This window comes from Eurosta solidaginis, chromosome 2 (genome assembly GCF_040869045.1).
Source record: "Eurosta solidaginis isolate ZX-2024a chromosome 2, ASM4086904v1, whole genome shotgun sequence".
Lineage (NCBI taxonomy): Eukaryota > Metazoa > Arthropoda > Insecta > Diptera > Tephritidae > Eurosta > Eurosta solidaginis.
Window position 1 is genome coordinate 140,206,378 of NC_090320.1, and position 18,318 is coordinate 140,224,695.

General features: G+C 39.2%; 1 protein-coding gene across 1 annotated transcript in view; it reads left to right on the plus strand.

The window, feature by feature from the left end:
- Apoltp (Apolipoprotein lipid transfer particle) overlaps positions 1–18,318 on the plus strand; it is a 2,338,027-nt gene that overhangs the window by 1,336,227 nt on the left and 983,482 nt on the right. The window lies entirely within an intron of this gene.

The window sequence follows — 18,318 nt, forward strand, 5'->3', positions numbered from 1 at the left end:
CACCAGAGACGCCATTATGAAATTCCTATGTAAAATCACCCCCTGATTCCGAAAATCAAAGTTATTTTTAATTCTGTTGTAGCGTTTTTGATATATTTACGAATAACCGTTTTTTAAAAGAAAAAAAATTGGGTCCACTTAATCATATATATCTCAAGAACGAATTGAGCAATTCCAAAAGAGTTTGAAGCTTTTAAAAGGTAGTAAAATTTGCTATAAACTGTGCATACAACACTTTTTGCTAGACCCTGCAGATTCAAAGATAACGAACAATCATTACGGATTTTTTTAAATTTTTTTTTGTAAAAACATAAAAAAATTTTTATTTTGCGACGAATGATCTCGAAAACTTTTTATTTTTTTGCAGATTTTTTGCTCTCTAAGTTCTGTTTTATTACAAAAAAATAAGGTTTCATTCAACAAAATCGATGAACTAATACAAAAGTTATAAGCATTCAAATAAATATATCCATATAGTAAAACTTAAGTACCCTACAAATAAGAGCACATGTACATATGATTCTGCCTTAACTCTATGATCTTATTTTATAATTTAAAAAGAAATGTATCTTATTTTGACGCTTATTTAGATTAGGATCGGTTTCTCTTATGAGAAACCAACAGTAGTCACTCGTCATAGCGACATCCAAGAATCCTTGATATCGAATTCCAATCATTTTCATTTGCTGGTGAAACCTTTCGCCATGCTCGTCACTTTCGTCGCCAAAATTTTGCGGGAAAAAATTTAAATGGGTGTGTAGAAAATAAATTTTTAAAGACATATTTACTCCTGAAAGAATATAAAAAAATATATTAGATAAATACATAGTGACACATTAGTATATAATTTTCTTAGGCTGGATTTATCTTTCAATCCACAACAAATTTTTTGTTTACATTTTTCTCGTTCTTGTTTGTTCGGAACTGGACGAATAATTCAGATTTAGGGCTATATATTCTCATGTAAATTTAAAAATTTGCATACAAATTTTTTGTTTATCGGGCATATAGGTTTTAAAGTTAACTGAGAAAACGGTCTTAAATATGTTTATTTATTTACCCATTTCCGCATAGTTGTTGATTAAGTCGTTCACTATCATCTCGTAAATAGGACTTTTGTGTTTGCCTAAAAAAGAAGTAACGACTTTTCAAAAGAATCCCACGCTGCTGCCTCCACTGGTGACAATAGGTCTTTGAAGTGGTTATTGGTCATCATTTTCCTTATTTGAGGTCCCACAAAAATGCCTTCCTTTATTTTTGCTTCTGAAATCTTTGGAAAGATTGTCATCAAATGATGAAAAGCTTCGCCTTCTTTGTCCAAAGCCTTGACAAAGTTTTTGATAAGGCCGAACTTGATGTGGAGCGGAGGTATAATTACATGTTCCTTCTTTATAAGTGGGGAGTATTTTATGTTATTCACCCTAACTTGAAACTCGATTCGTTCTGGCCAATCCTTTATGATGTAGTGGGTTTGACGAGCTCGGCTATCCCATTTGCACAGAAAGCAACAGTATTTTGTGTGTCCACTTTGAAGACAACATAGCATTTCAACGACTTTAAGATCGGCACATATTTTCCAATCATGTTCTTCGTATTTGATTAATTCGTTTCCTTCATATTAACTGCATGCGCGATAGATGGCTTTTGGTTGCCAATATGCAATAATACGGCCCTTAAACTTAATTTACTGCCGTCTATGAACAATCGCCACTCTTTTGAATCATATGGTTCACCAAACTGTTGGAATAGGCCAGCAATGTCTTTGCATTAACAAACACTGTCCTCCTTCGTATAGTACTTGGAAAATTGTTCGTGACGAGTTCTATAATATGTTACCTTAACATCGGATGAAAAAATGTAATAATTTTGGAAAATTTAAACAACGTGACATCATGACGGACAAAGCGACAGCTGTTTCGATTATACCATGTAAGTCACTTCAAAGCCTTTTCTCCCGCGAGTGGGTTTTGAACCCGCACTTCCACAATGGTTGAAAGTGTTACAAACGCATTCAGACATGCCATGCCTTAGTTGTAAAGTTTTTCCCAATTGCCTTCTTTGCATATTTAATCTTTTACACCCTGCATACTTCGTATGTAATTATGTGTTAAAGTTATGCTTGTTGGTAAGGCGGTTTTTAAAGAAACTTGGTCTTGTCGCTGTTTTTGTTCTATTTATAGAACTACAACGAATTAACCAATTTTGTCTATTTGTATGAGTTAATCGGAGATTGCCCGTATTGCTTTAAATGTAGGAAAATATTTATTTGAAGCAATTTTTAATTTTATAATTTATTTAATAATTTGAGAAAAATTTAAATAACGTGACATCAGGACGGACAAAGCGACAGCTGTTTCGATTATACCATGTAAATCTCTTCAAAGCCTTTTCTCCTGGGAGTGGCATTTGAACCCGCACTCCTACGACGGTTGAAAGTGTTACAAACGCATTCAGCCAAGCCATGCCTTAGTTGTAAAGTTTTTCCCAATTGCCTTCTTTGCAAATTTAATCTTTTACGCACTGAATACTTCGTATGTAATTATGTGTTAAAGTTATGCTTGTTGGTAAGGCGGTTTTCAAAGAAACTTGGTATTGTCGCTGTTTTTGTTCTATTAATAGAACTAAAACGAATTAACCAATTTTGTCTATTTGCATGAGTTAATCGGGGATTTCCCATACTCATACAAATAGAAAAATTTTTTAATTCGTTGTAGTTTTATAAATAAAACAAAAACAGCGACAATACCAAGTTTCTTTGAAAACCGCCTTACCAACAAGCATAACTTTAACACATAATTACATACGAAGTATGCAGTGTGTAAAAGATTAAATATGTAAAGAAGGCAATTGGGAAAAACGTTACAACAACTAAGTCATGACGTGGCTGAATGCGTTTGTAACACTTTCAACCATCGTAATAGTGCGTGTTCAAATCCCACTCCCGGGATAAAAGGCTTTGAAGAGATTTACAAGGTATAATCGAAACAGGTGTCGCTTTGTCCGTCCTGATGTCACGTTGATTAAATTATTCCTAAATTATTAAATAAATTATAAAATTAAAAATTGCTTCAAATAAATGTTTTCATACATTTAAAGCAATGCGCGCAATCCCCGATTAACTTATTCAAACAAATTAAAATTGTTGCATACGAGAGGCGTGTAGTTCGGCCTTTTTCTTTAACAATTCCAAATCCCTTATCCAGTCATTGATTGTGCTTGGGACAAATAGTTTATTTCGTTTTCCGTTTGAAATCCAGTACAACATGATGCCGCGTAATCAGATACTGCTGTTGACAATGAAACTGCAGCCGGAACAAAAGTTAAATTTGATTCTGGCAATGTAGCTTCCGTTGAATTTAGTTCTGGTAATGACACTGTAGATAAGCCCGCATAGGTTATTTTTCTTGACTTTCCAACCCCAAGTACTTTTGTAGTACAAATATAGCAGTCCGTTGAATGGCAAGTTGGTTCCCTCGACTTCATTGGTGTAATAAATTTCATATGTCGCTTAAATAGATAGTTTAAGAAATTAGCCAGCTATGCATTAAAAGGGAGCAAATTCCTAATTTTTACAACGCACCTTTTTGTTCCGGTTTCCGAAAAAATCAATTCGACTCGACATGTGGTGCACACAGTATTCGGTGTCCATGGTTTTTCATTGTTTTTAGGCTCAATTCTAAAATACTTATAGTATGTAACTTTCAAAGGATTTGAAAACACACGTCGCATCCTTTTAACGATAAATTGACCACAGATGAAACAGAACATATCTGGATCATTTGTACACTCAAACTCTCGCCCTCTTTTATTCATATTATATTTTTAAGTAAATGACGGGTTATAAACTGCAATTATAAACTGAACAGTATCCGGCGAGCCTTGGATAGATTATGAAGGAACAAGGCGCATGTATTATTATTTATACTTAGATCAATTAAAAATTCAAGCCTACCTAGACAAAAAGGTTCCCTAGCTCTACAAAGAAAACACTACCTGCCTTAAAAATATGCTCTTGCTTGAAATGTACCTGGGTTTGAGAAAACGACACTCAACCGATGTGTGGAATAACGGTATAACTCAAGAATCAACCTTTTGAGAAAAGTTAAAAAAACTTAACAAATAAATATAATGTATAATAAATAAATGTATAATAATCCTACTTGGTAGGATTTTAGATAGTATGATTCTTTGATAAGAAAAAGTAACAAATTTTATATATATGTACATAATTTTATTAGAAAATGGATGATTTCTTTTTTTTTTTTTTTGAGTTATACCATTATTCCACACATCCCCTCAATTATGAAAGTACTTGACTCAAAAAAATATAACACCGCGGCAATATATTCTATTGTTTTTTTTTTGTACAAAATGGCGTGAATAATAAAATATAAACGTTTTTCAGTGTTTTTTACAAATTTTCTTTAATTTATTTTGTTTCAATGTTCACACTAGGGCGGTTTTTAAATTTTTTTTCGGATTTTTACAGGTGCTCAGTTCTTAAAATGCACTTTTTAGTGCAAAAATGGAATTGTTAATGTTTGAGCTCAATCGGACTTTGCTTTTCCGTGCCTAAAGACCCATGAAGTTGGACAAGTCACAATTTTTCGCGAAAAATCAATTTTTTTTTTTTGTTTCATTTGCAATATATTATACATGTTGAAATAAATTTATCGTCAAATGAACGGAAATTTAATGGATTTTAAAGTATATAATAGACATTTTCCTTTAAAAATGGGTGGTTTGATAGATATATAATATTTAATGAATCAAGTTCGTGTGAAGTGATCTGGTATGGTATTGCGCTGTTCCCTACAATTTGATCAAGTCAACTTCGAGTTTATTGATGTTCTATAAAACTTTTAAAGTTGACATATTTTTAGCACCGTATACGTTCACACCACGTTCATATTGAGCCATAAGGTTGCTTTACTGAGCTGCTCTAGCTTACGCCAAGTTGAATTATTTCACAAAATGGTGTTTGATGAATACTTTTCTTGCTCTAGGTTGCTCTATCTTTTGTTTCATGAGTATGCTCAAAACCAGGCAAGAACGTCAAATTAACAAAATGATTTTGTTTCGTTTTCTGCCATATCAAAACGAAATCAAATCGTTTATGTTGAATATTAATTTCAAACTATGCTGGCAAAGCTGATTGATGGCGGAGTCATTAAAGGTGAAAGCATTAGCCAAGCTGATTGCAACTTTTCTCATGAATTTTGACAGTACAAACATTTCTCAGAGTATTTTTGACATTACCACCAACGAATTACACAAACAAATTACATGGAGTTTGTGTGTATGTCCGCTCGCTGTTACCACCTTACGGCTTCACCATGGCTATAGCATTGCCAGCACAATTCAAACATAAAGTATCACGTTTTTGTTAACGTTTTTAACGTTAACGAAAGCTTTTCGTTTCGGTTAAAAACGAGATACAATTTATCTTGATAATTTCTTTATCGATAATATTTCGAAGTGTTTCAAAGGAAATGGTGGAAATTTGTTAATAAACGATTAGCTTAACGTTAAGGTGCATCCCTGCTCAAAACAAAACTAGAGTAATCCAGATCACAAATTACTGATCTAGCTTTTTGTGTGGAGTAAGTTAGAGCAGAGAAGTAATTGTCAGTCAAGAAAAAATAAATTTTTGAAAACTTCAAAAAAGCTAGCTTGCAAGAAAAACCACGTTTTACCATACGTGCATTTGCATTAATTTTGAAGATTTAAAAAAAACCAAATAAATGGAAACTATCGATATTCAAGGGTTTCATGTCATTTCTGCTCTGAGTTGCTCTATTTCTATTTTGTCAGCTGCCCCACTCTGCTCTGCTCTAACCTGATCTGAACTTTTTTTGTTCATTAAACAGGCCTATAAACTCAAGTTTTTTTTTGACAAAAACAATAAAAAATAAAGTCAAAAACGTCCCATAAACAATAGCTTATGACTCAACTTGAATATAGTCTAATAGTTTTAAAATTCAATTAGGCGAATATTGATACTTGAAACTTCTGGCATTTTTAAGTCCATTTGATATTTATGCATAAAATGAATTTACATTGCCCAACTTTGCAGTCCTGTTGATTTTTAAAATTGCCTAGTTAGTGTAAACGGGTCGTACAAAAGCAAGAATACCTTGTCAGATGCCAAAAAATGGTGTTTGCAAAGTTGAAAAATTATGTAACGAATGGAGGTCACTTCAAAGGAATTCAGCATTGAAGACAAAATGCCAGGAAGAAAAGAATCTTGCATTCAAATCCAAGCTGCCCGACCTTTTTGATGTAGCAGTGGAAGATGCCATTTCCAATATGTCGAATAAAAAAGATGTTCGATTTTTGGAAAGTCAGAGAATGAAAGGTCGCAAAGGTCACATGGAAGGTGTCGATAGGAATACTGCTCGAGCTTATCAAAGAAGAGTAGAAAGAGAGAAAAGAAAAGAAGAAATAGAATCTAAGGAAGAAAAGCGCACTTGAGATATATATGATTAAGTGGACCCATTTTTTTTTTGTTTTTGTTTTTTTTTTTTGTTGAAAAAACGGTAATTGGTAAATATCTCAAAAACTTTACCATAGAATTAAAAATAACCTTGATTTTGCGGAATCAGGCGGTAATTTTATAGGGATTTCATAATGGCGTCTCTGGTGCAGAAAAAAATTGGAATTTGTGATCCAGTGTAATGTTGGATTTTTTATTTATTTTCAATCACTTTTTTTGATATTTGCGTGTGCTCTTGGCTTATTAGATAAAAATAGTTTTTTTTTTTATCGGTCTGTTGATAAAGGATTTAAGGTTCGATCAGAGCTCAAGGCCAGAACAATAATTTTCATAATAAAAATTGTTTCTTATCAGTCAAACAAACCACCGCTGTATAGCTAAATGGTTAGCTCAGCGTGCCTAAAAGCGTACGCGCCTTAACAACTGTCGGAATGGATATATCTGCGCAGCTATGGCAGGTTGTCTGAAAAATTTTCGACCAACTGTTCCAAAAATAAAAAAAAGGACGTGTGGCACTCGGGGACTGCCGCGGTAAAGCTATTGCATATGATCAACTTATGCAATTATAATATTTATGCAACATTTTGTTTTCTTTGATATTAATTCAAGTTTTGTCTTTGATATTAATTCAAGTTAACCTTTTTAAGCGTGGTGACCGATAAGAAAACAAATTTTTTACTTTTATTGAATAAATGAGAAGTTAATATTTAACTTTCACTTTAACTTTAACTTACCTTTATTTTTAACTTTAACTTTAACTTTCACTTTAATTTTAACATTCACTTTAACTTTAACTTTATTTTTAACTTTAACTTTAACATTCACTTTAACTTTAACTTAAACTTTAACTTTAACTTTAAATGTAACTTTAATTTTAACTTTAACCTTAACTTTAACTTTGATTTTTGACTTTGACTTTAACTTTAACTTTAAATTTAACCTTAACTTTAACTTTAACTTGCATTTTAACTTTAACTTTATATTTAACTTTAACTTTAACTTTGGCCTTAACTTTAACATCCACTTTAACTTTAACTTTCGCTTTAACTTTAACATTCACTTTAACTTTAACTTTAACTTTAACCTTAACTTTAACTTTAACTTTCGCTTTAACTTTAACTTTAATTTTTAACTTTAACTTTTACTTTAACTTTAACTTTAACTTTAACTTTAACTTTAACTTTAACCTTAATTTTAACTTTAACTTTATTTTTAACTTTAACTTTCGCTTTAACTTTAACATTCACTTTAACTTTAACTTTATGATTCGGGGTGGGCGTGAGCTTAGCACCTGCTAACAAGCCAACCTAATATAAACGCACGCAAGTCATTTTCTGTCAAAAATGTCTCATGCACATACAACTTGTATGAGAGCAACTCAAATTGAATTTGCTGCGTGAAAACCTAACTCGATTTCCAATTTTTGTTCTGCGTGACATTTAGATTTGACGTTTGCACACATGCTTTACATTGTCGCAACGCATGCTTATTTGGGTTAGGGCAAAAAACGCCGGTTGTGCGGTTTTATTAGGTTGGCTTGTAAGCGACTATATATGTATACGATAAGCGATAGCACAATGGCTGCTTCGTGAAAATCAACGACAGCTGTTTTAGTTTGATTTCGATGGTCGTATGGTGAGGAAGTGTCGCACGCGCGCTTAAAACAGAGTACCAAAGAGTGCGTGTGACACGTGTTCACCGTTCAAGCATTGAAATCAAACTAAATAAATAATTTATTTTGCTTTCTTGCTCACTACGCGTTCGTGTTTACTAACACATTTTCAATTTGGTAACCGTGTAAATGTAGTGGTGCCCACCGCTGTTTATGATAGAGATCCAATTTTATTTATTTGACCTGCTGCTAACACCGAACTTTTACGAACCTTTTCGAACCTTTTCGGGCCTTTTCGGATCTTTTTTGTCAAATATCCGTTACGGTTTTTTTTGATTTAGTCGCCAAGCCCGCGATAAAATCTATGCAATAGCTTAAAACAATTTTTCAGTTATAGAAAAATACTTAATATTTAAGAATCCATGAGCATAACACCGCCTTGTAACAATTGAATATTCAATTATTATGTTTATTTAAGAGAAACTGAAAAGAATAAACATTTACTGGCATATTACGATGGTACCATTTCGAAAACCGCCACTTACACATCATCAGGTAACTTCGTAATGTTATCAAAGCTTTCACCGAGATTCGAACCGCGAATTGCACGGTGAAACTGCAGTAGCCTTAACCACTGGACTATCCTGCTTGTATTTGTTTTCTTGCTTATTTCAGTTTATCTCATTTTTACACTGACAACACAATTAGGCATTGCCTATATTGATTTGTGTGTTATGTAGAATCTACATATATATACTATAAAACAAAAAGCAATCTAATATCTAATCTAATATCTAATATATCTAATATATATTATAAATGGCAAAGTTTGGATGTGAAGATGTTTGGATGTTTGGATGTTTGTCCAGACGTTTGTCTTTGTGACTCAATCACGCAAGAACGGCAGGACCGATTTGGATGAAATTTTGCGCACATATAGCCAATAGTCTAGAAGGATCTACTAGCTATATATTTTTGAAAAGGGCGTGGTCCCCGCCCCCGAGGAACAGTTATAATTTAATTATTATATTTTTTTGTCTTTGCGACTGAATCACGCCAGAATGGCTACACGGATTTTGATGAAATTTGGGACACAGGCAGTAGTCTACTAGCGAAATTTTTTTCGAACATGGAAAGAGGGGTGGAGGTCCCACGACCTCTTCGAGCAATTACTTTTTAATAATTTTTACACATTATAACTTTACGTATACTGGCCTTCACCAATATCACAGACTCAAGGGGTCAAATAAGTCGAGGGCTTACAAATTAAGCAGTCACACCCTCCGCCCCTCCCCCCTTTATCTCCCACTCTGGTGTAAAATCTATAAATTGTTATAACTCAATATAAATTTTCACTTAAATCAATAGTTTTTGGTATCTGGCACATACAGATCGAGATCTAGACAATTTTGGAGGAACGATCAGTGGTCCTCTCCTTTTACTCCCGCCATCCGCCCTCCTTCAATTGTTTTTATTAGCACGCTTTTATTAGCTTTACCTGTATGTTTCTATGTAACTTTTCATTCGCTCCTACGCCTGCTGCCTTATTAAAATGGTTTTATAATTAGCTTCACCTCATATGGAGACCCTTGCGGGGTCATTTCTGGACGGTTTTCGGGATTCGTCTGGGATCCCGCCGAGGTAATTTCGGGACTTTTCGGGACTATTTCGGGATCATTTTGGGACCCTTCCGGGATCATTTCTGTATAGTTTTCGGGATCCGTCAGGATCCCGTCGGGGTTATTTTGGGACATTTTCGGGACTATTCCGGAATCATTTCGGGATTATTTCGCGATCATTTGGAGATCCTTCCGGCATCATTTCTGGATGGTTTTCGGGATCCGTCCGGGATCCCGTCGGGGTCATTTCGGGACTTTTTCGCGACTAATACGGAATCATTTGGGAACCCTTTCGGCATGGTTTTCGGGATCCTTCCGGGATCCCATCAGGGTAATATCGGGACTATTAGGGGATCATTTGGGGACCTTTCCGGCATCATTTCTGGATAACTTTCGGGATCCGTCCGGGATGCCGACGAGGTCATTTCGGGACTATTTCGGGATCATTTGGGATACCTACCGGCATCATTTCTGAATGGTTTTTGGGATTCGTCCGGGATCCCGTCGAGGTCATTTCGGGACTTTTTCTCGACTAATACGGGATCATTTGCGGACCCTTTCGGCATCATTTCTGGATAGTTATCGGGATCCGTTCGGGATCCCGTCACGGTCATTTCGGGACTATTAGGGGATCATTTGAGGACCTTTCCGGCATCATTTCTGGATAGTTTTCGGAATCCTTTCGGGATCCCGTCACGGTCATTTCGGGACTACTTCGGGATCATTTTGGGACCTTCCCAAGATCATTTCTGGATGGATTTCGGGATCTGTCCGGGATGCCGTCAGGGTCATTTTGGGACTATTAGGTGATCATTTGAGGACCTTTCCGGCATCACTTCTGGATGGTTTTAGGTATCCGTTCAGGATCCCGTCGGAATAATTGCGGGACTTTTTCGGGATCATTTGGGGTCCGGGGGTTTCCGGCATCATTTCTGTATGGTTTTTGGGATTCGTCCGGCATCCCGTCGGGGTCATTTCGGGACTTTTACTCAACTAATACGGGATAATTTGCGGGCCCTTTCTGTATCATTTCTGGATAGTTGTCCCGAGCGGATCCCGTTAGGGTCTTTTCGGAACTATTAGGAGATCATTTGAGGACCTTTCCGGCATAATTTCTGGATAGTTTTCGGAATCCTTTCGGGGTCCCATCAGGGTCATTTCGGGACTTTTTCGGCAACATTTAAGATTGGTTTTCAGGATTCGTCCGGGATCCCGTCAGGGTAATTTCTGGACTTTTCCGAGACTATTTCGGGATCATTTTGGGACCCTCCCAAGATCATTTCTGGATGGATTTTGGGATCTGTCCGGGATGCCGTCAGGATCATTTTGGGACTATTAGGTGATCATTTGAGGACCTTTCCGGCATCACTTCTACATGGTTTTCGGTATCCGTTCAGGATCCCGTCGGAATAATTGCGGGACTTTTTCGGGATCATTTGGGGTCCCTTCCGGCATCATTTCTGGATGGTTTTTGGGATTCATCCGGCATCCCGTCAGGGTCATTTCGGGACTTTTTCTCGACTAATACAGGATCATTTGCGGGCCCTTTCGGCATCATTTCTAGATAGTTATCGGGATCCGTTCGGGATTCCGTCAGTGTCTTTTCGGAACTATTAGGAGATCATTTGAGGACCTTTCCGACATCATTTCTGGATAGTTTTCGGGATCCTTTCGGGGTCCCGTCAGGGTAATTTCGGTACTTTTTCGGGATCATTTAAGGATGGCTTTCAGGATTCGTCCGGGAACCCGTCAGGGTAATTTCTGGACTTTTCCGAGACTATTTCGGGATAATTTTGGGACCTTCCCAAGATCATTTCTGGATGGATTTCGGGATCAGTCCGGGATGCCGTCAGGGTCATTTTGGGACTATCATTCGAGGACCTTTCCGGCATCACTTCTGGATGGTTTTCGGTATCCGTTCAGGATCCCGTCGGATTCATTACGGGACTTTTTCGGGATCATTTGGGGTCCCTCCCAAGATCATTTCTGGATGGATTTCGGGATCTGTTGGGGATCCCGTCAGGGTCATTTAGGGATGCGTTCGAGATCCGGTCAGGGTCATTTCGGGACTTCTTTGGGACTATATCGGGATCGTTTCTGGATGGTTTACGGGATCCGTAAAGGGCCCCTTAAGGCTAATTTCGGGACTATCAGGTGATCATTTGAGGACCTTTCCGGCATCACTTCTGGATGATTTTCGGTATCCGTTCGGGATCCCGTCGGAATCAATGCGGGACTTTGTCGGAATAATTTGGGATCCCTTCCGGCATTATTTCTGAATGGTTTTCGGGATTTGCTCGGGATCCCGTCGGGGTTATTACGGGACCTTTTCGGGGCTAATACGGGATCATTTGGGGATCCTCTAGGGGTCGTTTCGTGACTTTTTCTGTATTATTTCGGGATCATTTGGGGCCCTTCCGGCATTTCTTGATGGTTTGCCGGATCCATCAGGGTCGTTTCGGGACCATTTTGGGATCATTTGGGAACCCTTCCGAGATCATTTCTGGATCCGTCCGCGATGCCGTAGGAGCCATTTCGGGATTTTTTGTTACTTTTCCGGGATAGTTTTTGGACCCTTCCGGGATCATTTCTGGATCTGGGTCATTTCCGGACTATTTCGGGATCAATTTGGATCATTTTGGAACACCTTCAGGGATCATTTCTTCTGGATACGTCTAGAATCGTGTGGTTGTCATCTCTGGCTTTTTTGGGACTATTCCGGGAACTTTTGGAGACCCTTCCGGGGCATTTCTGGATGGTTTTCGGGATCCGTCCGCGATAGCGTGGGGGTCATTTCGTAGCTTTTTCTGGATAATTTCGGGATCATTTTGGATGCTATCAGGTTATCAACTCATTTAGTTCTTTTTTTTTACTCAATTACAGAAATAAAATGTATTAGACAAAAAGCAATTTTTTTAAACAGATAACTTGATAAGTAGGCTAACGCGAATAGCCCATATATTTAAATTTCTCTTTGCGGACGGGGCCGCGGGTAAAGGCTAGTATATTATAAATGGCAAAGTTTGGATGTTTGTCCAAACGTTTGTCTTTGTGACTCAATCACGCAAGAACGGCTGGACCGATTTGGATGAACTTTTGCACACATATAGCCAATAGTCTAGAAGGATCTACTAGCTATATATATTTCAAAAGGGGGGAGGTCCCCGCCCCCTAGGAACATTTATAATTTAATTATTATATTTTTTAGTCTTTGCGACTGAATCACGCCAGAACGGCTACACCGATTTTGATGAAATTTGGGACACAGACAGTAGTCTACTAGAGAAATTTTTTCGAAAATGGGAAGAGAGGTGGGGGTCAAATAAGTCGAGGGCTTTCAAAGTGAGCAGTGACACCCTCCGTCTCCCCCCCCCCCCCCCCCTTTATCGCCCCTCTGGTGTAAAATCTATAAATTGTTATAACTCAATATAAATGTTCTCCTAAATCAATAGTTTTTGGTATCTGGCACATACATTTAGAGATCTAGACAATTTTGGAAAAAAGAGCAGCGGTCCTTCTCCTGCCGCCATCCCTCCTCCTCCAATTGTTTTTATTAGCACGCTTTTATTAGCTTTACCTGTATGTTTCTATGTAACCCTTCATTCGCTCCAACGCGCCTGCTGCCGTATTAAAATGGTTCTACAATTAGCTTCGCCTTATTTATAATCCCGTTGGGTTCATATCGAGGCCCTTCCGGGATTATTTTTGGATGGTTTTCGGGATCCGTTCGGGATCCCGCCGGGGCCATTTCGGGACTTTTGGGTACTATTTCGGGATCATTTTGGTACCCTTCCGGGATCATTTCTGTATAGTTTTCGGGATCCCGTCGGGGTTATTTTGGGATATTTTCGGGACTATTCCGGGATCATTTCGGGACTATTTCGCTATCATTTAGGGACCTTTCCGGATCATTTCTGTATGGGTTTCGGGATCCGTTCGGCATCCCTTCGGGGTCATTTCGTGACTTTTTCGGGATCACTTGGGGTTCCTTCCGGCATCATTTCTGGATGGTTTTCGGGATCCGTCCGGCATCCCGTCGGGGTCATTTCGAGACTAGCCCGGGTCCAGTCAGGGTCCCTTCCGGCATTATTTCTGGATGGTTTTCGGGATCCGTCCGGAATAATTTCGGGACTTTTAGGGGATCATTTGAAGACCTTTTCGGCATCATTTCTGCATAGTTTCCGAGATCCGTCGGCTATCATTTCGGGACTATTAGGGGATCATTTGTAGACCTTTCCGGTATCATTTCTGCATAGTTTCCGGGATCCGTCGGGGATCTCGACGGGGTCATTTCGGGACTTTTTCTCGACTAATGCGGGATCATTTGGGACACCCTTTCGGCATCATTTCCGAATGGCTTTCGGTATCCGTCCAGGATCCCGTCGGGATCATTTCTGGGGTTTTCGGGATCATTTGGGGTCTCTTCCGGCTTCATTTCTGGATGGTTTTCGGGATCCGTCCGGGATCCCGTCGGGGTCATTTCGGAACTTTTTCTCTACTAATACTGGATTATTTGAGGACCCCGGTATCATTTCTGGATGATTTGCGAGATCCGTCCGGGATCATTTCGGGACTATTAGGGGATCATTCGAGGACCTTTCCGGCATCGTTTCTGCATAGTTTCCGGGATCCGTCGGGATCTCAACGGGGTCATTTCGGGACTATTTCGGGATCATTTGGGGTACCTACCGGGATCACATCTAGATGGATTTCGGTATCCTTCCGGGATCCCGTTGGGATCATTTCGGGACTATTTCGGGATCATTTGGGGTCCCTTCCGGCATCATTTCTGAATGGTTTTCGGGATCCGGCCGGGATCCCGTCGGGGTCATTTTGGTACTTTTTCGGGATTATTTGGGGTCCCCTTCGGCATCATTTCTGGATGGTTTTCAGGATTCGTCCGGGATCCCGTCGGGGTCATTTCGGGACTTTTTCTCGACTAATACGGGATCATTTGGGGACCCTTTCGGCATCATTTCTGGATGGTTTTCGGAATCCATCCGGGATCCCGTCAGGGTCATTTCGGGACTATTAAGGGATCAATTGATGATCTTTCAGGCATCCTATCTGGATGGTTTTCGGTATCCGTCCGGGATCCCGTCGGGGTCATTTTGGGACTTTTTCTGGTTCACTTGGGGTCCCTTCCGGACCATTTCTGGATGGTTTTCGGGATACCTTCGGGATCCCAGCAGGGTAATTTCGGGACTATTAGGGGATCATTTGGGGACCTTTCCGGCATCATTTCTGGATAGTTTTCGCGATCCGTCCGGGATCCCGTCAGGGTCATTTTGGAACTTTTTCGGGACTATTTCGGAATCATTTTCCGACCCTTCATAGATCAATTCTGGATGGTTTTCGGGATCCGCCCGGGAACCCGTCGGGGTCATTTCGGGGCTTTTTCGGGTTCACTTGGGGCCCCTTCCGGATCATTTCTAGATGGTTTTCGGGATACCTTCGGGATCCCAGCAGGGTAGTTTCGGGACTATTAGGGGATCATTTGAGGAACTTTCCGGCAGTTTTCGGGATCCATCCGGGATCCCGTCGGTATCATTTCGGACTTTTTCGGGATCATTTGGGGTATTTTCCGACATCATTTCTGTATCGTTTTCGGGATCCATCCGGGATCCCGTCGAGGTCATTTCGTGACTTTTCGGGATCATTTGGTGTCCCTTCCGGCATTATTTCTGGATGGTTTTCGGGACTAATACGGGATCATTTGGGGAGCCTTTCGGTATCACTTCTGGATGGTTTTCGGGATCCGTTTGGGAACCCGTCGGGGCATTTCGGGACTTTTTGGGGACTAATACAGGATCGTTTAGCGACCCTTCCGGCATCATTTCTGGATGGATTTCGGGATCTGTACGGGAACCCATCAGGGTAATTTCGCGACTTTTCCGGGACTATTTCGGGATCATTTGGGAACCCTTTAGGGGTCATTTCGTGACTTTTTTGTATTATTACGGGATCATATGGGGACCCTCTCGACCTCATTTCTGGATGGGTTTCGGGATCCGTTCGGGATCCCATCAGGGTTATTTCGCGACTTTTCAGGAATATTTCGGGATTATTTTGGAACCATTTCGGGATAATTTGTGGATGGGTTTCGGAGTCCGTCCGGGATCCCGTCAGGGTAATTTCGGGACTATTTCGGAATCATTTTCGGAACCCTTCATAGATCATTTCTGGATGGTTTTCGGGATCCGTCCGGGAACCCGTCTGTGTCATTTCGGGACTTTTTCGGAATCATTTTGGGATCCCTCCTTGATAATTTCTGCATGATTTTCGGGATCTATCCGGGATCCCGTCGGAGTTATTTCGCGACTTTTTCAGGACTATTGTGGGATCATTTTGGGACCATTCGGGATAATTTCTGAATGATTTTCGGAATATGTCCGGGATCCCGTCGGAGTTATATCTGGACTTTTCCGGGATCATTTGGGGATCCCTCCAGATTCATGGATGGTTTTTGGTGATCCCGTCAGGGTCAAATGGGGACGTTTCGGGAGTATTTCGAGATCATTTGGAGACCCTTCCGGCATTATTTCGGGAACCATACGGAATCCCGCCAGCGAACTTTCAGAACTTTTTCAGGGCTATATCGGGTTCCGTCAAAAACATATCGGGACTTTTTAGGGCGTATTTCGGGATCATTTCAGGATAGATACTTCAGGGATTATTTCTGGATGATTTTCGGAATCCCTGCAGGATCCCGTCAGGAACATTTTGGGACCCCTCCGGGATAATTTATGGGTCATTTTCGGGATCTGTCCGGAATCCCGTCGGAGTTATTTCGGGACTTTTTCGGGACTTTTTTCTGGATTATTTCGGGATCATTTTGAGACCCTTGCGGGATAATTTCTGTATGATTTTCGGGATCTGTCCGGGATTCCGTCGGAATTTTTTCGGGACTTTTTCCGGACAATTTCGGAATCATTTGCGGACCCTTCAGAGATCAATTCTGGATGGTTTTCGGGATCCCGTCAGGGTCATTTCAGGAATTTTTCGGGACTATTACGGTCTCATTTTGGTACCCCTCCTGGTTAATTTCTGGATGATTTTCGGGATCTGCCCGGAAATTTTAGTATCATCTTGGGACACTTCCGGGATCATTTTAGGTCTCTTCGCAACCGGTAGTTCAGCACACATGCCTTTTTAAATTATGAGCTTTTATGGCCGGGGATTTGCTGCTAATTATTCGTAATTAAAATTTGGTGTGTTTTATCTTCAATCTAACAGAGGTTTTTCGTTCTATTTTTGAGTTTTTTAAATGAATCGTGTAACGAAATGTTATAACTATAATTACACTTTTTGAAATATTTTAACCAACTAAATAGCCGAAAAAGCAACACTATTTTCATTTAAAAAATTCTCTTTGGTTTTAGCTAATTGTAGTTTCACGCCTTTGTTCTATGAGTAGTAATTCTTTCACCCCTCTCATATCAGTTAATTTAATTTAAAAACAAAATGTATTTTTTTTTTAATTCAAGAAAACTGTATTGTACTATTGATGAAAGCGTACCTCTCAGCTTATTTTCTCATTTAATTCTTTTTTTTTACTAATTTACAAAAATAAAATACATTAGACAAAAATAATTTTTAAACAGATAACTTGATAAGCAGGCTAACGTGAATAGCACATATATTTTATGTTCTCCTTGCGGACGGGGCCGCGGGTAAAGGCTAGTATATTATAAATGGGAAAGTTTGGATGTTTGTATGTCCAGACGTTTGTCTTTGTGCCTTAATCACGCAAGAACGGCTGGACGGATTTGGGTGAAATTTGGCACACATATAGCCAATAGTCTAGAAGGAACTACTAGCTATATATTTTTCAAAAGGGGGGAGGTATCCGCCCCCTAGGAACAGTTATAATTTAATTATTATATTTTTTCGTCTTTGTGACTGAATCACGCCAGAACGGCTACACGGATTTCGATGAAACACAGACAATAGTCTACTAGCGAAATTTTTTTCGAACATGGAAAGGGGGTGGGGGTCCCACGACTCCTTCGAAAAATTACTTTTTAATGATTTTTACACATTAAAACTTTACCTTTACTGACCTCCACCAATATTACAAACTGAATAGGTCAAATAAGTCGAGGGCTTACAAAATGAGCAGTGACACCCTCCATCCCCCTCCACTTTCTCTACCCTCTGGTGTAAAATCTATAAATTGTTATAACTCAATATAAATGTTCTATTAAATCAATAATTTTTGGTATCTGGCTCATACAGATCGAGATATAAACAATTTTGGAAAAACGACCAGTGCTTTCCGTCTCCTCCCACCATCCGCCCTCCTTCAATTGTTTTTATTAGCACGCTTTTATTAGCTTTACTGTATGTTTCTTTGTAACCTTTCATTCGCTCCAACGCGCCTGCTGACTTATTAACATGGTTTTATAATTAGCTTCACCTTATTTGTAATCCCGTATGGGTTATATCGAGGCCCTTCCGGGATCATTTCTGGATGGTTGTCGGGATCCGTCCGGGATCTCGCCGGGGTAATTTCGGGAACTTTTTCGGGGCTATTTCGGGATCATTTTGGGACCATTCCCGGATCATTTCTGTATAGTTTTCGGGATCCG